The following is a 25,147-nucleotide window of genomic DNA, read 5'->3' as shown; positions in this document are numbered from 1 at the left end:
GCTGCTTTTGAGGCACAAATCATCTCATCCCAAAGTAAGTGCCTGAAAGAGATGAACTGCATATTTGAAGTGACAGTTCTCCTGTAGTGACTGTAAAGGGGCTCCTGGTGCTTAGCTGATATATTGTTATCTACATGTAGAGCCTCTACAATGCAGATATCTACATCTACATCCACCCGTCCCTGGAAGGGTTCAAGGCAAGTTTGGATGGGGATTTGAGCAACCTGCTCTAGTAGAAGATGTCCCTGCCCATGGTGGGTGAGGGCTGGAATTAGATGAACTTTAAGGTCCCTTCCTACCCAAACTATTCTGTGATTCCACGGTTCTATAATCTGGTGAGGTGCTTTCAACCACAAGGTTCTTATGCAAATGCTTATTTTGGTCAAAATTATCACTGCCATGTAATGACAATACCAGTGTTTTCTACTTATATTTATTGGTTTCCACTCCCACTGTTTGACAGATCTCCCACTGTTATAGATTTATCCAAGTAAGAGAGGAACAGGATGTTTGTTTAAGTTCCTAAGGAATTACCTCTAGCCATGAGTATTATTGCTGAAAAAGTTCTCAAATAGCAGCTTGGTGTCTTGCACCTCAGCTCAAGGTTATATTGATCTCTACACTTGGGTTTGGAGAGGGATTTTCCTATTAATTGGTTTTGCATTGGAATTGAGGTCCATTTTCTGCATTTCATCTTTATTAATTCCCTAAATGTTTCCAGGAGCTAGGATGGGGTCAGTATATTTGCTGACTTCTTTGTTTGTCTGGTTGTTCTCATTTTGGACTTTTGTTCTCAAGGTCAGATTTGTTCTAAACTGTCAAGGACTGCAGCTGGTGGTATGGGAGAGGGGGCAGAGTAGATTTTCATTGGTGATGTGATATCTGTTACATCACCAGTTTCTGCAAGCAAATGGACTTGTTGAACCTGCTTCCAGACTTCTGCCCATTTCCATCCAGGTGAAGGAAAAGCAAGGAGCTTGTTGTCCTTTCAGAAACTCAGACCTCGCATTCAGAATTAGTAATATTTCACAGAACCTGTTAAAAAAGCACTGGCAGTGTAACTAAAGACTGCACTGTGATGGGTGACCAGGTAGGTCAAGGCTGACATTTTCTGACTTCTGAGGCTGTGATTTTATCACCTTCGATGATGACTTAACAATTTTTGTGGGTGCAGTTTCCTGGATCTCAGAGAGAAGCAAAGAGGAAACCCCTAAGTCAGCAAGACTCATAATTTGGATATATGGCATGGATCTGTTGGAGTTCATGGATTACCTGAGGGTAAAGGCAAGATGCCATCTCTTTTGCTGGCCAGTGCTGAAGTGAGTGGGGCACATGCTTTACTAATGGGCTTGGAGGTACCTGCTCATAACAGGCAATAGCAGCTCTGCCACCCTGCACCAAGGAGGGACATGCTACAGGGACAAAGAGCTGTTTATGTTTAACATTGGTGATTGCACTGGGATGTGAAACATGACACAAACAGCCTCATTAGTTTTAAGATGAAGCTTGGTAAATCAGGTAATTGAAAGCTGTCATTGTGCTGCTCCTGTTTGCTTACTGTACAGCTCGCTGTCGCTTGATATGAATCACCCCAGGAGACTCCAAACACGCCTTGCCTGGCTGGCTCAGACACAGCAACTCTTCATTACCATAGCAGAATGAGCCTGTGTCTGACACAGATTAGGGCAAATAAATATTCTGAGGAAGCAGAGCTCTACATCTCAGGTGGAGGAGGAACAGGTAATGCTGTCACCTCAAGGGAAAGGCTTGAAAACCCTTTGATTCCTGCAGAGAAGAAACTGAGGCTTGGAGATAAAAATCATTGCCTTGGGGATGGGGAGGAAGGAAGACGGGGCTGAAGGAAGCACAGAGGGAGTTCAAAGGACACTTTTTATGATGATCCTAAGCAGAATGATCTGTAAGACAAGTGCTACCTTACAATTAGGCAGGGTTTGCAAGTCTGCTGCTGTGGTCCCTCAACTCTGGGAGACATACAGACCTTCTGCTATGGAAAATGTCCCATAAAGAGATAACTAAAGTGCTCTGCAGCCCCTGACCTGCACTGTTCATAAGGTGTGTGCACCTGAGACCTTTATTCCTTTTATCTCTATGTTTTGTATTGTTTTGTTTTATTTTGTTTTGTTGTGTTTTGTTTTAGTTGGTAAGGACTATGGCCTAAAAGTCACAGGAGAAGACTGCAGGGAAGGGTGGTCAGTCTGTCGTAGTGGAGTGGTGATGGGAAGGAGGCAGGTGGGACTTTTGTTTTTCATTCTGGTATTATTCATATATTTTATAATTTTAGAAATTTAGGAAATGTTTTATAATGGACCTGGAGTTTCTACTGTAATAACTATAATAGTAAACTGTAATATAACCAATATTTTATGGTGGCTGACACAACTTCAAGGTTACTAAACAGATTGTCTCACTGAATGATTTCCTCTGGCATAAATATGCACATGTCCTTGAGGCTGAACAGCAATCTTCCATCTAGAGAAAGGATCTCAGGCCTGGGGTGGATCTGGGGGGTTTTGTCTGGCGGTTCTGAGACCTCCATGTTTGAATAGGAGGGGTACAGCCTCAAAATCACTTGTGAACCATCCATGATTTCACCCCAGAAAAGCAGATCTACCTGAAAATGATTGAGCAAGGTGACATCTGGATGTCATATGTCTAAAGGAAATCTTTGAGGAGCTCTGGAGAGAGAGAAGTGGAGCAGAATTAAAGTTACATGGGTTGTCTATGTGGTGATTTTTTTTTTCTGCAAGCTTAACCCTGCAGTACAGACTTCCTATTCTTTGCCGTATCGATGCCCTTAATGATGTTATAAAAATTCTGACCATGAGTAAGTGTTAGCTATTTATAATTTTAATACCACAGGTTATTTTTTTACCTGGGAACTTCATTGAATAGCCTCATAAATGGGGATACTATTGTGTCTCCATTCCTGTTGAGACCTGTGCAGATTTCAAATATAGTAATTAACAGTAATGTTGGCAGGTATGAGAGTTCTTTACCGGTGAGGAGGTTGGCAGCCAGTCTGCCAGCCCTTTTCAAGCAGGTGACTGCAGGCTGCAGCCAGAGGAATGTCTCAGCAATGAATGGCTGACCCTTGATTCAGTGCTCACCTTAACTCCTCCTAATTGAGGTTAATGCCAGAAGCATTGACACCTTGATGCTCACTCATTAGTGCCTGGAGGCTACTGAAGATTGCTGACAGCTCAGTGAAACACCCGTTAGATTAAATTTAAAGGGAGCGTTTGACACCATGACCGATTAAGATATATTTGCATTTATATATATTTGCCTTTCCTTTTTAAAAACATATCAAGACAATGGTATTTCCTTGCACCCTTTATAGAAGGATTCACAGTTGGTGCCTTTCTGCCAGCACGTGCACATTTCTCTGCTGTGCACCTACCACTGCCCTGCTGGTTTCTAGCTGCTCTCTCTCCACATTAATGTGAAACAAACAGGAAATACTCTGGGATTTGGAAAATGAAAATTTGGAAAATATGTTCCTGACCATTGTTATGAATGGATCATGTGGGTTTAAATAAGTCCCTGCCTTTTGCCCAGGCCTCTGGCAGCAGGCAGTCGCTTTATTGAGGTGGCCAGCACCCCAAGACCCACTCTCATTCATAAGCTCTTTAATAATGGTGGATTCAGACTATTATAGAATGAATTATTTATTTAATAGACACAAAACTAACAGACATAAGACTTAAAACAGACTATTACTACACAGGAGTAAGACAAAAAGAGACAGCTAGTATTACACGTGGGGTTAAAGGTACCTATTAATTTTACTGCTAGTGAAGAAATAATACAACTTAGGATCCGATGTTTCTTAGCACCAAATTGTTGAAGGGGCACACATCGAAATCCTTTCCCTCAATTTCCAGAAAAGTAACCACGAAGTTGCACCCAAGCTTCGGGAAGAAATTGTCTTGCACCTTCCCAAGGAGTTTGTAAGAGACTTCTGTCTCTGTGATAAACTGTGACACTTTTATAGTGTAAAAACAGGCCTTTTGATCACATACATTTTTTATCTCTTCCCACATCTGTTAAGCTGGCAGACCTCTTGGCACCAAGAGATGATACCCACTGGGCCTTGCCCACCTGGGTTATCTCTCTGATCTGCACCAGCCACCTGTGGTGGGGAGAGGGGTGATATGCCCTGCCACACCATGAAAAGAGAATTAGACAACCAGGACAGAGAGAAGAAAAAAATTGCAATTTTTTGAAAGTCACCAAAGATGCAAATATACATGACCTCTGTGGTGGTGTCTCTTGGTACAGCTGAGGTTTGTGAGATGTTGCTGTAACAGAAAATCGATAAAATAGGCACTCAGGGGTGTCTATAGACCATTGATGAGAGCTACATGGGCATGAGTACATTTGAGGGATGTAGTTTACTGATGAACTTGTCTGGCTTAACGGTTGAACTCAATGATCTTAGAGTCTTCTCCAACCTAAATGATCCTATGATTCTATGATTCTATGACCAAATGTGTAATTTAGTTGCTGGGAAGTGCACTGATGGTTCTGTGAGTGTTACCACACCTACAGGCCTCCGCAAGGATTGTTGTGCAATGCACTCACTTGCTAAGAAGCGTTTCCTGCTATGAGTGATGTTACATTGGCAGGATCAGCCAAACTTTGGAGAAAGTGTTAGTCTGATTTTGGGTGTGGAGACAGCATTTACACAGGGGTTTGTGTCATGCCAGCTGAACCAAAGAACTATCAACTCTCTTATCAATGTATATTCTGTGCTGGCTTTGTTAGATGAGTAGATACATGCGTTGCTCTCCAGGTGGAATTCTCACCATACAGTATTTCCTGTGCAATCTTTGATTATATGAAACAAAAAGAAAGCAGTAAGATATGGCAAGTTAATTTCTAATTTATTGCTGTTTTGAACCTGAGGTCTGGCTCTCCATGGTCAAGCCACTAGTCCTGTGTGGACTAGGCAGGGAGGAGGCTGCTGTGCCTTATGTGAGTTATGTGCTTTATAACAGCTGAATGATGACCACCCCGGGTCTCTTTAGTATCACTAAAGAACATTTCCCTTATTCCAGTTCAAGTTCTTGTTTGGGAGAGGCCAGGTAATGGTAGGGTGTAGATGCTGATATTTATGAGTCTTCTCACTACCTGTGAACAAACCCCGCCCTATTTCATCCTTCAGTAGTATGGGAGAATCCCAGAGGATCACTCTTCCCCCTCACTTTGGAGATTTTCTTTCATTTCTGCTTGATCTCTGAGGCCTGAGGCATGGATATTTTATCTTCTGTTTGTATGGAAGTTTTGGAGTGGGCTTTTACAGTGTCTGGTCGTCTCTGCGCTGGTGCTTAGAGATGGGGATGCCAGTGAGGCATTTAAGAGTAGACACCTCCCAGAAGCTCCTTAGGTAATGTCTGCTCAGCACAGATGAACTTCTGGGGTACACCCCACCTTACAGTGGGGAGGAGATTGCCGTGGAAGTCTTGTTCTTCAGGAAACTTTCTTTAACATTCATCTGGCACTTGTATTTCCGACCTCCTTTTCAAGACCTCCATTTATTCAAAATATCCACACCCAAACAGTTAATGCCCCTTCAGACAGACACTTCAAATACTGTTGACCGTGGCTACTTTTCATGTCCTGTTTTAGTCACTGTTTAGCTAAGCCATTCATGTTCAGCTCCTTTAATCTTTCCTCATAAATCAACCTGCCCAGCCACTCAATTGTCTTTTTGTTGCTCTTCTCCTCAATTACCTGTACCTTTTAACAAACACTGAGCAGGCTTATGATTATTTTCCCTCTGGGGGCCAGCAGAGACTTAAAATCTCTTTGCCATATATTAGCCATGAGTTTGTTTCAGCATCAGGCAGGAGCAGCATCATTACCCAGGAAGAAAAGCTGACTCTCTGGAGTTTCAGTTCCAAGTATTCAGCTGCTCAGTATTTCACTTATTATCCCTCATTTAGGTGAACTGAGCCAAAGAATGTAGGAATTTCTGAATGTAAGAGTAGGGAAGCATTTCTGTATGGGGAAAACAGGATCATGGGGAACAGCATCAGGATCCTTTGCTGGCTGGTTGTGTTTCCAGCTTTACTGACACACAGGCCTGGGGTCTTAAGGATGACTGATACTCCATAATATAAACAACGAAGCAAATCCTACTAGATCCCTTTCAAAGATATTTAACTAAATTCCTAACCCATGAGCCCACCCCGGGCCACCTCTTATCTTTGAAAGCCATCTCACAGCTGCATGTAAAGACTCTGGAGGCTGGTTAATCCCAGCAGATGGACCTTGGTGTCGGTGCCTTGAGGGGAAGGAGCAACGGAGGGAGGGCAGAGTCTTGGAGGTCTCTTTGTTGAATGGGTGTCACTCCATTTTGGTTCAAGCCAAAGCCTCAGGGAGAGGCAGAAAACTGCAGCTCCATCTGGAGTCCAGCAAACCTGTTTTGGGTCAAAAGTTGCCCCAGCCTGGATGCTCATAGCTTGCAGGCACTCAGGGAGTATGCATCAAGGACCAACCTGTAAAAGGGGATTGCACTATTTAGTCCCTGGATCATATATACTCCCTTCAAACTTTGATGAAGCTCTCAAAGTATTTTCTTTAGAAGAAAAAAATACCTCTTCGAATGGACAAGAAATGCCTATATTAAAATGGTCCATGAAGAATTAGAAAGAAAATAACAGCTTACAAAAGGGCAACCCCCTACTACATCTCTTCCCCAGGCACGGTAGTCAGCACGGCCCAGGGGAGGGGCACTGGCCTAATGGCGAGAGGTTTTCTGCTTAACCCTGATCAATCATCAGCTCTTTGGGCAGACACTGGGCTTCCTCCTGCCTGGTGTGGTTAGACCCCATGCCCTGGGGCTGTTTGCTCAGCATCTGGCAGGAGAGAGCAGCAGCCTCCCCACCGCCCATGGGGTTTGGGTTTATGCATCGAGTGCAGACATGATCACACAGATGTGAGGAGTTTCTGCTTTCAGTGCCTACAGTTGCTGTTGAACTTTATTGACATGAAGCTTCGGAACGATCAGGTGTTAAGTTCCTGTCTGACATGTCCATTGCTGTCAGGATAATTCACTCAGTCATGAATTCAATGACTGTCTCACATTTATATTTTTTTTGTTGTTTCTTATTGTTTTAATTCTTATTACTATGAAAAATAACTAATATTAAATTCTCTTCCTGTCTACTTTTTTTTCCAATGAAAAAAAATCAAATCATTAGGGATATAACTCAGGGTTATATACTAACACACATTTTTTAACATGCTGCATATTGATCAAAGGGTCTGCTGCGTGAAAGCTGTACATGATTCCTACAGGGAGGAAAGGCAAATTTTCTCCTCTGTGCTATTAGAGATCAAAACCTTCTGCAGATGTCTTGGGTCCCAGTGAAGAATGAAGTATAGGATGTCGGTGCCATGTTGTGGCTCTCTTTTGGGAGGATCGAGCCACCTAGTAAATTTGAGTTAGAACATGTGTAATGTAAATTTTCTGTCAGATATTTCTTAGCTTGTACTAACAAACAAATGGATTTTCTTTCCTTCCTCACCTCATAATTCTTTGTCCTTTAAGTTGTGCTTAATTAAATATGAGGGTACAGAAAATTAAATGGGGAAGGCACAGATACTGGTTTGTACTTTCTGTTTTTCTTTCCTTCCTGTTCACATTCAGCGTTGTCAGGGTAGTGATTTTCTCTTAAGCAACACTTAGGCATATGCATATGTTTGCATTTAATTTCCAGATGGGGAGGCAGGCCTCTAAGAACAGTGTGAGCTGCTGCTTTATGGATCTGGCTGGCTGACTGACTTACCTTCCCTTTGCAGCTGGCCAAGAAACTGCGCCCCACACCCGGGATGCCAACACACTCATGGCTGAGCCAGGCTTTTGGGCTCTCAAGTCAGACTGGTACAAAAAACGATTTAGCTGTCCTAGACTGAGAAAAGGTTCACCAGCTCCTTACATACCTGGGGCTCTTGAACCCAAGGTCATACAAACTGCTTTACTTTCTGGCACGACCGCTCTTCGTAAATGTGTTTCCTGAAGTCTTGGGCAGATTTTATTCAAGGAAATGTATTTAACCATCAGCATTGACATTTTGGTTATGGCAAAAATATTTTCCTATGTAGAGGGACTTGTAATGATCCCTCTGTTTCTCTGCAAGTGCTCCTCTGCAGACTTCCTGAAGGGAATTCTGTATCTCTCTGTCTCAGGGGTCTCATCCTGGCTTGGAGAGTTGTGTTTTCCTGAGGGACCTTACTGAGTGAGTTGTAAGTCTCAGTGTAGCTGGGTCCAACCCACTTTGAAGTTCAAGACTAAAGGTTCGGACTAGCAACCTGGAGTATAAGTGGAAGGCTGGAGTACTGAGTGCACAGACATATTGATCTGAATAGGAATGCATTTGCAAACAGGTATGTTATTAAACATGCTCTAATGCTGACCAGATGTAGCTGTCTACGGTATAATCAGCTACATATGGACTAGATATGTTGGCCTCCCTTTGTAGTCAGTATATGAAAAGAAAAAGGCATTTCTAGGTTGCAGTTTATCTCATTTTCAATAGGTATCTCAGGTACCCCTTACAAGTGCTTGTTTCTCTCTTTCATTTTTAAAGGAACCCGTGGTGACTGGACACCATGTGAATATCTGCAGTGTTGACACCTGAAGTTAGGCCAGATAGTTCTTATCTTGAATATGTTTTCTAGAAAATTTTCTATTTTCAATAACTATGTGTCATTACTTTCCTAAGTCTTCAAACCTCATGATGTCTAAATTAACTTCAAGCACACTATTGATTACAATTTGACTAAAATGCTTCAAATAATTTCTTTTTTTTCCCAACTTATTAGTCTTTGACTGTTTCAGATATTATTACCAGAAAAGTAGAAAATTAGTATATAGTTAAATAATATCTGCTTTGTGTAAATAACAGATCTTCTGAAGAGTTCTTAGCCTTTGGTGGGTTTGAACCCAGTTTTGCAGGATGGGACTCAGGTTTTGATTCTGATTCTGAATATAGTTGCCCAGAGGTTCCACAACTCTTGCTGTAGCCAAGGAAATTTGTTTTTGTACTGACTAGATATGTAGGGCTCAGTTGCCCATATATACACATAAAGTGATATTTTAGACAATTTGGTTTATTTATAGATCCTGCCTAATATTTGCACAATCTGTCTTTGATGTTTCAGCCTAGGGCCTTTCAAAAGCACTCAACAGTCATATTTAACTGGATCATGGGTATTTGACCAGCTGAATTATTCTTGGACCAGTGCTGACAATAATGGGATCTTGCACACAGAATGCCCATGTGGACAGTTACATGTTGACTTCCCAGATTCTTGGCACTGTGCAAAGATGAAACCTTGGGAAGGGTTTATCTTTGTCTGAGGGATGCAGTGGTCTTAATATAGTTTCCTTGCTCTGGCAGCTGTCCCTGTGGAGGACAGCAAGAATGCAGGAGAGAGGCGTGTTGCTATTTATTTCTTGTTTTTACCCATCTTTGAAAACAATGGATCCCAAAAATGGACACAGCAATGATGTCCTTCTTATGGCACAGAAAAGCAAAGAACCTCTTCTCTATTTTGAGACATCAAAGGAATCCATGTCCTTCTGGAGTACATTTCCTTTTCCCACTTAGTGAAAAAAGAAAACCTTTCCCAATCCTTTGTTTTAGTGGAAGTTACCCAACTCAGAAGCAGGAGTCTGCTGTTAGGGCTAGAGCTTGTAACACTGAAAACATAGCAATTCTCAACCAGAAATGCCTTGAACCAACACAAGAATGATAACTTGTCCCATTGTCAAAGCTCCTGGTGGTGTTTATGCACTGTATCAGGGAGAATGCTCCTGCAGATCCAGTTTCACCAGCTCTGTGTGGTGTTTGACCACATGGAAGTAGCTGGGGTGACACCAGCAGATCCACGAGCACCTCCACATCCCTCCTGCTTTCTGACTGCCCAGCCAGGCTGTGTGCCCAGCTCTGCAGGGGAGGTTCTGCCTGGTTTGAAGGACATGCTGCAGCCACGCCTGCAAGGAGTTGCTTGCTTGGACAACCTGTGTCACCTGATGAAGGGACTAGGCCCCTCCAGTGAAGTGAACACCTCCAGTAAGACAGGGAAGCTCTCCATTCTAAGCAGTGTTTAGTGCATGCAGCTTCCAACTAGACTGTGTGGTTTGTGAGGCTCTACAGGAACTACCCAGCCCTGATCTTGGCAAAAGCCAACACAGCCTAATTAGAGCCTTTTCCAGCTGGCCCCAAACCCATTAGCACCATCAGGCAGTCTTGCAGCATGCCATGCTTGGCCACTCCACTATCCCTGCCCCATGGAGGTGTCCTGGGAGTTGCTGGTGTTGGTTCAGTGCCTATTGGTAGGAAATTCCTATGCCAGGGTGAGTCCCCCCGCTTTGAAGCTCCCAGCATCTTCTGTGCACTTGCTGTCTCCCAGGCAGCAGAAGGAGCAGGGGATGAGTCTGAACACATCAAGGAGGCAGATGTGACCTGCCAGGCATCCCTTATTCTGGGCAGCCAGTTTGGAGATGTAACTGTGTTTTGGAGAGAGTCCCCATGGGCTACACTCTACAATAAAAATGTTCCCTGGCCCTAAGGTAAAGTGGCAAGGCATAGCTCACATCTGAATAGAGGAACTCTCTATACTCAAACAAGCTGCTAAGTCCCTGGCTGTGCTGTCTCCTGGGCCATGCCAGGGTGGAGAACAGACCAAAACATCTCTGGAAATTTTATTAGTTACAACCTGTGTACAATTCCAAGCCAGTGCTTGAGCCCTTTAGTTTATTAATACAGATATATCCTGGATTGGAAGTTCAGATCAAAGAGATTTATTGATCATTATTCTTGCAGTCCCTCTTTGTTTATTCTTCAGTCTTTCTGGGATAAAAGGCTATGGCATTCATGATCCTGACATGCTAAAAAACACCCCTGCTCCAGATCAACACAGCTTCACTGCCAGAAAGGGCTATGGGGCTGCAAAAAATACAGGGGATGTATTGAAACTGTCTGGCCCTTGTGTGTTGGAGAGTGAGTCTGGCATTGGCCAGGGAATGGCCAGTGAACCCTGAACTTGCCTCCCATCACAGTGAGAGAGCAAGAGAGGAACAGAGGAGAGGGCTGTGCCCTGGCACTGCAGGGGAAATTGCCCTATTTTTTGTTCTTAGGCTGTTCTCAAATATTTTTGTCCAGTTCTTTCTCTTGTTTTTGTTGCCATAAGGTTGGCAAAGCAAAACCAGCTAATGCCAGTTGTTCCCTCCGTGCACAGGACACAGCCACTTGGCTGCTCAAGTCTGAGAGAGGAGCAGCTGTTCCATGTACCTCTGTCTGGGACATTCAGAGCAGGAGGATGTCTCTTCTCTCATACTAATGACCTTATCCATGATTTCTCAGCCTACTTGGAAGGAAAAGAGATTGGACCACATCCATCATTATTTAGATTGGCAGTGGAAACCAACCTGGGCTAATTTGATAACTTGGAAAAATACAGACTCCTCAGACCAGTGTTTCCTTTGGACATGCACATTCTAGTAGCATTTAATTTATTTCTTTAATTACCCCTCCAAATCTTCATGAAATATTCCCAGTTCAGTCTGAACTCTGGTTTGCTTTGAAGGGTCTTGGGATCAGATCCTATAGCCAAGAGAAGCTGGAACATTTCTAGTCATTAACCAAGAATGACTCTGAAAGGGTTTTGGGATCCAAAATATGGAGATATTGAAGAAACCTTTCTAGTCAAGGTTCGAATCCCTTCTTAGATAACAGCTATTGCTGAACACAGTGGGCAGAGCAAGTCAGTAAGAGACGGTGTCTTGTCCAAGCAGTTCCTAAGACCTGCTGCAAAATACTTTCAGTGGAATCAACAGGTTTTGAGTCAGGTCTTGGGTGACTCTGTTCTGCAATAAACATAGGGGGATAGCAGTAATTGTAGACCATGGTGCTCATTTTGGCCCCCATGATATTATTACAACAGATCCCCAGTCCACAAACACACCCTTTCCTTTGCTAACCCAGCAGCTCTTATGAACCAAACATGCTGTTGAAAGAAAGTTGCAGAGAATGTGGTTTCCCTGAGCATTTCAAACATGTTATTAGGAGGAGCTGAGGAGCTGAAGTAATCATCATTATTAGTAAGCAGACTTGGAGCCTGAGTCTGAATCTGCTATGAGTATAAACAACCTGTGTTGGTGTGCATCCTCCCTGCCTTTGGTGATGAGTGTTTCACTGTGAGATTAGGGGTTGAAGGCTCTGAGATAATGATTTCATCTGTGTGCCTCTTAGTGCTGTAAAGCCCATAGAATATCAGAAAATTTATTGCTGTGACTTAGTTGCAAACTCCCTGGAGTGGACAAGGGTTGTGGACCTCATGATAAATAGCACACGCTAATATTTAGCAAATGATAATGCAGACCACAGAAAAGTGGGAATAGGGGAAAATATATTCCCAAGGGCTGACAACTAATGCAAAGAGCCAAGAAAAGTTTGTAGTGGGAGGGAATTTCCCCAGCTTCCCTCCTCCATGCATAAGTCACTGCATTATGGATGTGTTGCACAGAGCCCAGCATTGATCCCTCCAGCACCAAAGTTACTCCTGGCAGGAGTTCAGAACATACAAACTCACAAAGCCCTGCAGGCAGAGCAGACCTGATGTTTTCCAGCCCCAGCTGGAAGGTGGTAGAGCCTATATTTGAAGCAGATGAAAGGGCTTATGACTAAAGCTTAACTGGTTGTTTACAGGGCTTCTCTGATGCCTCTGTGCCATCTGCTTCATGCACAGGGCAGGTATCTTGCCAGACCATTTCCCTGTCCCCCCTTCCCAGTTAGCCCCTTTCCAGAGAGCTAAAAAATCCTCCATCTTCTTTCACTCAACCAACAAGGACAAATTAGTGCTAGAATCCCCCCTCTGACTGTAAACGGAGATGTGTCATTGCAGGGGATGAGGCACATACAACATGATGTCAGAGGGTTGTGCATGAGCCCTTCTGGGATCAGGATCACTTGGTGAGGTGTTGTACATGCATGTGTACAGACAGCGCTGTGCCAAATTATGTCAATCCTTGAGGCAAGAGGGTTTGTACAGCTGGTAAGGGGTTGGGGTAAGCCGGGGGCTGGGGTGACCTACAGCCCCTTTTCCTTCTTTGGCCTTAAAAAGAGGCAGTTGGAAGATGGGTGATGCCAACCAGCTGTGTCTGCCGCTTCCAGTCTGGGATGGGGAAGGGGATGGGCATGGTGAATTCCTGGTGAATGAGTAGAAAGGGAGGAGAGGGAGGAATGAGAGGGCAAGTCACAGTCTTGAGACATGACAGGTCTACAGTGGATGAGGCAGCTTTCCCTTGATGCCTGCAGGAAATCTGGGTCATTAGAGGGTGATGGATGCCTTAGCAGAGCTGTCTGTCCTGTGGTGATGGAAAATGTCCACCTCATGCAGCAACACAGTGCTTAGTCCACAGCCAAAATGAGGAGACTCAGAGGCAGAGGGTGGCAATGCCTAAGGGCTTTAAATATTACTTTGGGGTAGAGGGTGAAAAGTGATGCATGTAAACAACTGATTGTGAGAGGTAAGTCTTTGCAATTGAATCTGATTTTTCCTTCATTTGTGGGAAATACAGAGTGTTGGTGACCAGACATACAGTCATGACACTTCTGAGAGACAAGGATTAGAACTGCAGCCTTGGGCTCATAAGGTGAGAATTAAAGTTTCCTGTGTGATTATATGGAAACTGCAGTAAAACACACATAAAACCAAATTGCGGGTCATGCGTTTCAGGTGCTGGAAAGGGAGGAATGATGGATAGCCTGTGGCAAAATTCAATGTACGTATGTGTGACTGCAAAAGATCAGAAGGAGGCATAAGCATCTGATTTAGAATACTTGTAGTGCAGAGGCAGATTCGTAGCATATGTTGAGAGCTTATAGGGAACAGACCATGCAATATGTGATACCACACGCAGAGAGCCAGCACTCTGGAAACGTCCTTCTCCTGGGAAAAAGATCATGGAGCAACATTTATTTTTAAGAGGCACCCTCATGTTTTATATATTTGTGCTTTCTGTCACGATATTTGATAGCATTGCATTCCATCACTTGGAGACACGCTGCTTGGGAAGGCAGGCCTGGAGAGTACCTGTGCTCTGTTCAAACCCCTTTCCCGTGGCTGCATGCCATACTAGTCCCTTTATTTGGCCTTTGAGTGTTCTGAGAGCAAACTGTGTGTAGTTGGGTTGAACTAATGAAGTATATCCTGGGAGAGATGCACTGGAGAAGGACACAATGGATTAATAGACCCAAGGAGCAGATCAGTGAGATGCTCCCAAATAGCAAGTCCAACCCTTCCTCCTGAGTTCCAAAATAAGTTAACATGAAAACTGTACACTTTCAAACCCCAGTGTGCTCAAATCAAAGCAGCAATGCCCTAATGAAAGCCAATTCTAACCCTGATTCCTTACACATAACAAGGGGAGCTGGCTGTCCTGCCTGTGCCCTCCCTCTGCCCACCCTGACAGCCCATATTACAAGCAGTCTGGAATGCTGTGCATTCACCTCTGGCTGTGGGCGAGCAGGAGCCTCTGATAGTGTCCTGCCTCTTGCTGGAGTGGATGTGACTGGTGGAGGCACATCTCTACCCACCAAAAATCTCTCATCTGTGATGACACACAGACACTTCTGTCAGCATCTCCTTCACGCTGGATGAAATATCATTTGGTTGAGGCCAGGGGGAGCAATCTTCCTCCTTCAGATCCCTTTTCCAGCGACTAGGGGATGCTTCCAGGTATTGAACAGGCAGCCAAGGCTTCTTACTGCTCTTTGCTGACTCTTATGCTGCAGCATAGCTGGGGGGAGTGTGGGGTCCTCTGGCTGCTTTCCAGACACCAACAGCTGCATGGTCCCCTCCAGAGAAGTGGCTCTGGTCCCACAGAGATGGCCTGATGCAATGGCATTTGGAAAGACCTGCAGCAAAGCAGCAGAACTGGGAGGAAGGGATCATTGCTGGGATAAGAACGGTGGAAAAGACTACAGGAAGGGAAATGGCAATTTGAGACATGGTTGGCAATGGGAGAGAAGTGGGAGTGATGGAAAAGGAATGAAAGAGAAAACTCTGAGAGCAGCAGTTCAATCACTTTGTAGATAACACAGGATACTTGAGCCAGGATTTGAATTTTTTTTTTTTTTTTTTTTAATATTCCAGCTCTGATCTGAGTTACTGGAGAAGAATTGTTTTATTGTTGTGTTCCTGACTTTCCCCATTTATGAACCAGATAATGGCCATTAGCAAACCTATAGCAAGTGAAGGCATCTTCAGATCCAAGCCTGGAAGTGTTGACACTTGAGCATTATTGATAGACGTGTGGAGACAGGCTGTCTCTGTGAATACTTCTGCAAAAATCTTCTTGAGTCTCTTTAAATTTGGCAGCTCCTACAGCACATGAACCAAACCTGAAGCACCTTCACAAAATCTGACACTGGTACTTATGCCCTAACAGTTCTGCCAGCTCATGACAGGTTTTGCAGTGTCTGGTGTCATGGGGGGCAGAGCAGCAGAGCTCCGAGTGCATCCTTAAGGACCAAGCACCCATAAGATTTGTCTGCAGCTCTGAAAGTGTGAGTGAGGTCTCTGTCTGAACCAGTCCTGGAGGCTTGGACAGATCTGGGTGACCTCAGACAGGTCAATTATTCCCTCCTTTCTTCACCCCTGCGTTTAAAAAATGAAATATGAGGGTACTTTGCAGAGGAGTGATGAAGGTAAGTAAGGTAAAGAGTAGGATGTGATGAGGTGTATTGAGAGTCCATGGAAGTGCTCAGATACAAGCTCTCCATTAAGGTGGATGCTGTCATCTGCCATTCATCTGCCATTCACCTCACTGCACTCCATCCTCGGTCACTGATCATTAACATCACTCAGAGACTTGAAGTGATTTCAACAAATTGTCTGAGATGTGCTGTTCCTCAATTCAGTAGGTCTTAGGCAAGACAACAGAAGAAAGTAATGCAGTGTCACAATGCTGATAGCAAGAGAGTCACAGATCACTTATTTAGTCCATTTTGATCTTTTTTGTCTTGCTTTTCTCAACTCATCAAACAATCGTTGCTGAACTCCACAACTGTGTCTCTCTGAGATCCTTCCTTAGGACCCACAGCCCAAGCCCGAAGCTCCCTAAAAAACTGGCCATTTTGAAGATCTTCACCATATCTTCAGCTCTGTTCACATCTCTTTTCAGAACCCGAGTGAGTGATGAGGTTTTCAGACAGAAGTATCACAGATACAGTTGTGACCGGTGTATTTGATATAGGCTGCTGCTTGTGCTTCACTGGCCTGTGTGTGCAGCAGATATGTGGAGCTGGTGGGACATAGTAGGGAGTGAGGGATGTTCAACAGTCTGGTGTTCATTTCAGAGTTTCACATCTTCTGAACCATGGCAGGATTTGGCCTCTTTCTTCTCCCCACTTTGCTGTCCCAGAACTGCCCTGGCCAGTTACTTATGCCAGTCTGAGTCATACAGCAGCTGGAACAACCTTCTCTCTTCATTAATTTTTGGAAATGTTTGTGTTTTGAAAGGGTAGGGCCCATGAACAGGACACTTCATTTTCTCCAATTTACATCATTTTCCTGCTCAGATGTTTGGTTGTTTTTTGGGGTGTGTGTGTTTCCAAACTTCCAGAACTCTGTTGAAACAGCTATTTCATGACTGCTAATGGAAATTCATATTTATGTTTAGTGGAATGACACAAAGAAATAAAGAGTTCTTTCTTCATGACCGTGTTACCCCCCTGCTTTAAATTACAAAAAGTTGACAATTCAGACATGATGTTGATCCAGAATCCTATTCTTGTACTGGGGTGACCCCATATGCATGGTGGAAAAAGAGTTCTGATCTGTGCAAAGGGTGTCTGTAGGCACTAACTTTTTCTCATGCCAATATACCTTACTGCCCTTCCTGTGGGTTAGCTGACTTTCACTGAGTTGGGAAACATCCATAGAGCGCCGTGAGTGGAAGTGACATATTTACCTCGCCTTGTCTCCTTTCATCCCATTTTAGCCCTCAAACTGTCTAACAGCATTAGGAGGCCCCACAGAATGAGAACTTGAAGTCAGTACTGCTGGATTTACTGAATCTCTGTGCTATCTCCTGACACTAACATTAACTGAATACATCAGGAATGGGGCAGAATACAACCTCTGTGAGATGAATTTTAGGGACATGGGAAACAAGAAAATCTTAGAAATGAAACTTGGGAAACCAGATCTGCCTGCTCTGTTTGTCTTGCAATTAGTCAAGGAGCTGGCTCACATAGTTGTCTCTGAAAACCAGAAGAATCAAATGAGAACCAGAGGACAGAGGCAAATATATTGTATTGATCTTTACAAATGAACAGCAATCATTAAAAGAGTTAGTAACTATCCAATAAATTTGGCTTCCATGTCTAGTGAAGGAGTCTAAATAAGGAAGGAAGAAGAATTTGCTGTGCCATGCATTCACATGCAGCCATATGTATATTAGCTAACCCTCAGGAGAATTGCCAAAATGGATGGAAATGGTGGAAAAAGGAAGGGGTGAATTTTGTCGTCATGGAATACTGGGGAAAGGACTAAACAAAGCAAATCTGTAAGCAGTTAAAACAAACCTCATCCCTGGTGAAGAAGAGTGTACTGAGTTTTCTGTGTGACTTAGAGCACACGTTATTTATTAGTTTGCTTCCTTTAGTGGCATGTAGGAAGTATGCAGCCCCTCTACATATGTTGACTTCACCATTGAAAATGAACATGGATGACACACACATAGATTTGTAGGAAGGAAATCCAGACGAAACTTAATCACTTTGTTTGATTCAACTGCAGGCCAAGTAGATGAAAAGAATATGGTCATTTAATCTGTGTAAATAGGATGCCTATTCATGTACTGAGGCAATTAATATATTGTTTCACGAAGACTGAGCTGAAAAATTAATTTAGATTGACTGGAGATGAAGACTATAAAGCAGACTGAAAACAGGCTGGAGGCTCCAGAAACACATAATGATGAGTAAATGCCAGCACTTGGTGGGAGATACCTCAGGGAACAGAAGGGAACAATGTTAGACTGTTTTTGTTTAAGATCCTTATTAATGGTTTGGAAGGAGGATTGGCTATGACAGCTCATTTTGGGATGGTGCTCATCCTGGGAGAGATCATGCTTTCCAAAGCACTAGTACTAACAAATTTTGATCTGGCAAACTTCGGATAAATCAAAATCACAGCAGATGATTGTGCCAAAAAGTTCAGTCTGGGGACCTTACCCAGAGTCCCAGTGAATGCACCTGTCTGTAGATGCTTTGCTTGGAAATCTCAGTCCATGTGGTTCACCATTTAGAGCAAACACATTCTCTTAGTTTCCATTAGGATTCAGCTTCTCCCACTTATTTATCTAATGTTTGTCTGACTTTGCCCACACTGGATTCTCCATCCCAGCGCCTCCTGGCTGACCCCATGGACATGTTGTTTCCTTGTCCTGGTACTTGAACATGTATTGTGATCCTAGCAAGCATCTTGATACTACTAAGTATTTCAGACAGAGGGCTGGGGAAGCAACAGGGAGCCGTAGGATTTCTGTTTCCTTACTAAATTTACTGTTGTCCAGCCTGTTTCCAGAGGCCTGGGATTTACTCAATGAAAGCTGAACGTCAGGACTGTCATTTGGGGAATATCATCATTGCTTTGAGGTGGAGATTCAGTCCCTGGAGGCACTGGGTCACAGTTATCTCTTGACTTGGATTGTGAGTGTTCACCTGCCCTGGTGAGGGGAGAAGGGCATAGTGCTGGCTGGGAAAAGGGATGGACAATGCAGCTGGCCCTGCTGTGCACATCTGGGCAAAGGAGCTGGACAGGTAACCCTGTTCCATATCTGGAAAGAGGTGCAGGGAGGGAGTTAAAGGGAATGCAGAGCACTTTTTTCATCATTTTGCAATGCATTGGTTGGCACTGTCCAGCACTATCTGTAAGGTTCAGTTGTTATTCCTTCATAAGACATTGCTGTGCTGCCCCAGGAGTCCTACACCCCCGTGTGTGTCTTCTGCAAGGCTCAGGAAAAAATACAGTGAGGTTGTCTGTGCTGGACCAGTTCTGCAAGGCTGGTTCATATTCCATGTTGTGAACTCCCTGGGGCAGGGAATGTCCTAATGAGTTTCTTTACTCAGCACACTTGTCCAGGCAGGGGGTGTAGCTCAGTGGTAGAGCATTTGACTGCAGATCAACAGGTCCCTGGTTCAACTCCAGGTGCCCCCTCAGGTGCTGCTTTTTTAGGCCAGGTATCAGAAAAACAATTCTTTACTGCGAGGGTGGTGAGCCCCTGGCCCACCCTGGCACGGGCTGGCCACAGCAGCTGTGGATGCCCCATCCCTGGAAATGTTCAAGGCCATGGGACTCGGAGCAACCGGGTCTGGTGGAAGGTGCTCCTGCCCATGGCAGGGGATTGGAATGAGAGGATCTTTAAGGTCTCTTTCAACCCAAACCATTCTATGCTTTATGATTTTGTGCTTAGACACTGAGTAGCAAGATTGAGATTATGAAGCAAATTAAAGCACGACCAAAGGGAAAAACCACAGCCAAAAAGCAAGTGAAGATGGAGAGAAGGACTGAGTTTGAACCACAGGAGCACATTTATTTCAGCCCCTGGAAGAATCTGCATTTTCTCTGCATACTCTTCTGGTTTGGGTACAGATACTGCAAACTGTGGCAGTCTGACGGTCACAAATGCCAAATTTCCCTCTTCTTCTCCGGTGCTTGGCTGAAGGAAACATTGCTCACATATTCCTGTGCTTAATTGAACATTGGTTTGGCTCTTGAGTGGGAGGAATGACTGAGAACTAAGAATTAATTGCTTGATTCATTCTCTGATTATTCTTTACAAGTATTAGAAAAAGTGTTATTATCTGCTGAAAGATCATTATTTTAATTGTGCTTTGATGAGAACAGAAAATAAGGGATTCAGTTACTCAGTGTGGTCCATTAGTAGTGTATTAAAGACAAATGCAGAATGCCATGAAACTTTTCCCAAAGATGACATTTATTAGGTTGTAAAATAGCCTCCCACAGAAGCATTTGAAGTCCTGTCACTTAAATGATAAGTTACTGAGGCCAAGAGGCCATAAGACCTCCCTAAATTAATTGCTGTTTGAACTGGAGTGAAACTTTAAAAAAGTTGGTTTGAAGATTCCCAGTGACTGTAAGTATCCCACAACCCATGCAAAATTGTCAAAGAAACTAGATTTATTTCTCTTCTGAATGTCTAGATTTAACTTCTACCTATTGGCCACTATGAGATCTTTTAAGGTTGAAGAAACTTTATTAGCTAATTCCACTTCTCTCTTTAAATACTTACAGTCTGTGATTAAGAAACCTCTCAGCCTTTACTTTGTAAAATTAAAGAGGTAATTCTTCTCATGTCTTTCTCCAGAATGAGGTTTCCCAATTCTTTGTTCATTCTTGTGTCTTTTCCCTCAATTATTTTTAGTTCCTTTTTAGTTCCTGCAGCTTCTAAAATAGGCTCTGAATACCAGCAGCCAATGCCAGGTTGGCTTGTTATATAATTTCTTTGCTTCTTCTACTTGATTTTACATCTCTAGTACATGCATTATGCTGCTGAAGATGTCTGTGTTAAACCACTTAGATTCTATCACTTTCTAGGCTTTTTCCAGTTTGCTTCTGGCCTCCTTTCTCATGCCTGAGAAGCAAGTTCTCCACAGTTTAATCTTACATTCAGGACTTTACTGAAATTCATGCTGTTGGCTTGTGTGCAGTTTACTGAATTCCTCTCTGGATTGTTTTGCTTTATTGTCCTCCATATTCCATGTGCCTCCCAAAATTCCACAAACTTACTTAATAATAGTTTAACCTTTTCTTCCATGTCAACAATAAAAGTATTAAATAGCAACTGGTAAGCCAGCATCTATAAGGGGCTGAAAGTTCACTTGCTGAGTGAACATTTGCCATTTACTATTTAATTTGGAAAGGTATCAGCTGGTCTCCAATTAATCTACACTGTACTATGTTTATTTTAAACCAGCCAAGCATATTACTCAGTAATTCAAATTTGGTGCTCTTCAAAAGCCCATTACCTCAACACTCTTATCAATCTTGTTTGTAGGCTCATCAAAAGGCGAGACTGGATTAATTAATAAGACTCCTGTTCCATTACACGTTGTTGATGTATATTAATTATTTATTTGTTGAACCCTGTCACAGATGTTCTGCGATTTTGCCCATGATTGATGTGCATCTGACAAGCCCATGATGATAGCTCTAACTACCCCTTTTTAATGTGTGTGGTGTATGGAGAGCATCACTTATTTACCTCCTCCTAAAATCTTCCCGAAGTTTCAGGAAAGCATTGTGTTGCAGTGGGTTGGGGGCATATATAACAAGAAGCCACTGGATTTCACTAAGGGCTTTTAATATTTAATATTATTCTAAATGTGTCTGTTGGTTTTTATTATTGTATCATACTCCCTTCTGAGTAGCTGTTTGCATACAGAATCTTGAGAAAAGAGACAGGAGGAATCTTTGGGAAGATCACTTGACCTGGTCTGAACCCAGCTATGTTATTTTCCATTCTTTTCCTGCACCTATCAGATGAGCATTGGAACATCTTCCGGTAGTGCATTACACAAAATGATCATACATATTTCAACTATTGTTTTTATAACCTCTCCTCTGGGGAAGAGTGTTTGAAGTGCAGCACACTATTTTCTTAGGGTTTTAAGGCAGTTTGACTTTTGTGAAATGTGTATCCTCTTACATATTTCAGAATCACAGCATCATTAAGGTTGGAAAAGACCTTTCAGATCATTAAGTCCAACCATTAACCCAGCACTGCCAAGCTCACCACTAAAATATATCCCTCAAAGCCACATCTACACATCATTTAAGTATCTCCAGGGATGGAGACTCCAGCACTGCCCTGGGCAGCCTCTTCCAGTGCTTGATAACCCTTTTGGTGAAGACAGTTTTCCTAGTATCTAATCTAAACTCCACTGGTGCAACTTGAAGCCATCTCCTCTTGTCCTATCACTTGTTACCTGGGAGAAGAGATTCATCCCCAGCTCACTGCAACCTCCTTGCAAGTACCTCTGCTTTTTACTCATTCTTAATGTTTTCCTCTGCTTTCAGTAAAGGATGGAGATTTTCCTTGACCCTCCTTTGGCTGGTAATATATTTATAGAAACTTTTTTTTTTTTTTTACAGCAGTAGCTGCACTTTTATTTCTCATAGCAGATGCAAAAGAATTGAACCACATAGCTTTAGTGATGGGATTTGAAGCAGCCTGCTGTTCCTAAAGGAATTTGTTCCACCATTTTGATGAGATCCTTTTTTCTGTTCTCATTGATCCAGAGAGTCATAGTTGCTAACCATTGTCTTCTTCTGGTCCTTGACTACGTCTTGGAGATATTCTGAGTGCAGACAACAAAGATGCAGGCACAAAATTCCAGACTTCTTCAGGAAACTGGAATAGACAATGGAGGAGAGATTTGCTGTGCAAATCTGTTCTCAGACAGATGAGCTTCTTGTATCAAATATCTCTGTGCCCATATCTGTCCCATTGTTATATCTGTCTCTCCAGCCTGACATGACAGACATTACTCAAAAATAGCAGTGAATGGGAGCTTAGCATCCGCATTCCCTGTCAGCTGTGCTACTGCCTGTTGGAAAGAAAGATTCCCTCTCTGAGGCACAGGGGATTTCAGGTTGAAATGTTACAGTGGCACAGATTAGGAAGGGGGAATATTTGATTCAGGAATCTTAGCTCAGAGTCTGGAACGTGTTGGCAAACCTGAGTTCTGGGTAGATGGGCCAATGATTAATGGCTAAAACCCAAGAAGAGCTGTGTTATAAATAGAGACATTTTTTGTATTTCTCACAGAACATGACTGTGTTTCTTTGCAATGGCCAGTTTTGATGCACACTGGAGTTACTGAGAGGGGTTTGCTATCTGATAATAAGTTGGGGCAAAATTTATAGGCTTCAGGGAGATCAGAAAGGTTTTATTTGTCCTGTTTTTTAATTTAATTTTATTTTTATTTCTGACAGCTTGCTTACATGATAAGCCCCTTGCTCAAATTCATCACATTCCTAAGGGTAGAAATGCAACTTTGAGATATTGAAAACAATTAAAACTTCACATGACTTGACTATAAGCATCTAACTAAACCCCGTAAGATCAGCAATTCCCAAAGTTTCCTCTTTGTGAAATCCTTTTTGGAACCACAGTACAGTTTTCCTTTGCACTTCCAGGTCTCTGATCATTTCCAGTCCAGGACTCAGGATTCATCCTGGTTTGGGAACCTCTGTTCCTGCCCCGTGGGGAGAAAATACTCTCCTTGCTGAGCCTCTTGAGCCACAGTCTGCACTTTCACGGGATTCTCAGTTTCTCTCTGCTCTATAACCTCTATAAAAAATGAGAAAGCATCAGCAGTGCAATGCAGGAGAGATGAAGGGTTTAATCATTCCTCTGTGTGTTACTATGTTTTTAATTTTCAAGAACAGGATCCTTGATCCCGCGTTTTCTTCTATAGCACACGGGACACACTCATGGATAAGTATTTACTGGATGAATTTGGCTTTGGGAACAGATCTTTGGAATCAAGAACATGGAGAATTTTTCAGGTTTCCCAGTGAGTTTTGTGCCTTGATTTAAATAATTGTTCATTGGAAATTTATGTCACTTTCATCAACTTAGTTCAGCAAAGATGGTGTTGGTATCAGTGGTACAAAGTGACTGAAAATTCATCCTGCTATTACTAAATGATGTCTACAGATACAGTGGTATTTTACTGTTCTTTAAAATTCGCCTGCTTTTGGCTGTGCTGAGGAAAAATAATGCCTGCTGGAGTGTTTCTGCCTCTGCCTGTCTTCTGATTGTGACCTGACATGAACTTGTTTATGTAATGCTCCCTAGCAGCAGTGCTGCTGCTGGAGACAGGGCTGTTCCTGTAACCAGAGGTGGCTCCACCTCCAATTTTAAAGGTCTTTCGAGCTCTTCAAGTTAACAAATACCATGCCAGGAAGGAGAAGGTTTCTTCCTGGTCATATCACTGGCACTGGAAGCTGGTAGTATTTTATCTCCAACTCCTGTGCCAGGTGAGCTTGCTGAGAAGGGCTGTGTTTGTTCTTTTCTGTTGCTCTCTGTTGCCCAAGACTCCTCCTTTTCTTGTGCTGCAATTCATCCTCTCCTGCAGATAATCATGAATATTGCAGCGAGGTGACTCCTGCTTGATAGGTGTCATTTTTTAGCTCTTGTGCCAAATGCAGACTGACCATGTGGATCGGGAAGATTTGATGCCTTAGCTCAAGATGGTGGAGTTTCAATCAGTTGCCTTCACAGGAACACTGCTATGGCAGTTCAAGGCTCTGCCTGGATGCTTTATGGCTTTGGTGTCATCATCTCTGCAGGAGTCAGTCTCAATGTAACATAATAAACAACAATATTTTGTTTCAGGCCAGGAATTTTATTAATCATTTATGATATTTGTTGAAGTCATGATTTCTTTAATGTAGCACAAGTCTAACATATGCAAGGAGTAGACGCCCTCCAGATGTGCTTCCAGGCCTAAATCCAGGGCTAGAAATCCATACCATACTCATTCAAGAGCAATGGAATGAGGGCCTGGATACCCCTTTATTTCTTTGAGCTGCCTCCATATTTCAAGAGCAGAGGCTTTGCGGCATGAAACTGTAATTTAAGGATATTCCTTTGCTGATTTCAAGCACTCAAGCCTTTGAATTTTAAGAATTAGGTGCTCTTGGGGTGGAAGTGATGTGTCTCAGTGGAAGTCTATCTTAAAATAATCTGCTGGTGATCTGCTGTCCATGGCTAGACATCTGGCAAGAATCAGGTCTGTAAGTCCAACATACCCCCCTGAGAGGAGTTAGACTGCTCCAGTGGAGTGTGTTCCCTGGGACAGCAGTTCTGACTCATTTCCATGCCACAGACTTATGCATCCATTCACAGCAGACCTCAGATTGCAACACAGGGCACCAGGTATTCTGCTTGGTTTTTCTCAGATGCTAAAGCTTACTTATAGGGCTTTTCCCCCCTTTCTTTTCTTTTCTCATTGTCTTTTGTTCCTGGTTTTCTCCCTTCACTCCACTTTCTATATGGGTAAAATGACAC

General features: G+C 43.1%; 1 protein-coding gene and 1 non-coding gene across 4 annotated transcripts in view; both read left to right on the top strand.

The window, feature by feature from the left end:
* EVA1A (eva-1 homolog A, regulator of programmed cell death) overlaps positions 1-25,147 on the top strand; it is a 206,796-nt gene that overhangs the window by 108,063 nt on the left and 73,586 nt on the right. The window lies entirely within an intron of this gene.
* TRNAC-GCA lies at positions 19,192-19,263 on the top strand. Its single transcript has one exon. It is a non-coding gene; the product is annotated as a tRNA-Cys (tRNA).

This window comes from Corvus hawaiiensis, chromosome 3, assembly GCF_020740725.1.
Source record: "Corvus hawaiiensis isolate bCorHaw1 chromosome 3, bCorHaw1.pri.cur, whole genome shotgun sequence".
Lineage (NCBI taxonomy): Eukaryota > Metazoa > Chordata > Aves > Passeriformes > Corvidae > Corvus > Corvus hawaiiensis.
The sequence above is the reverse complement of the archived record's forward strand: the minus strand, read 5'-3'. Positions and strand labels throughout refer to the sequence as shown.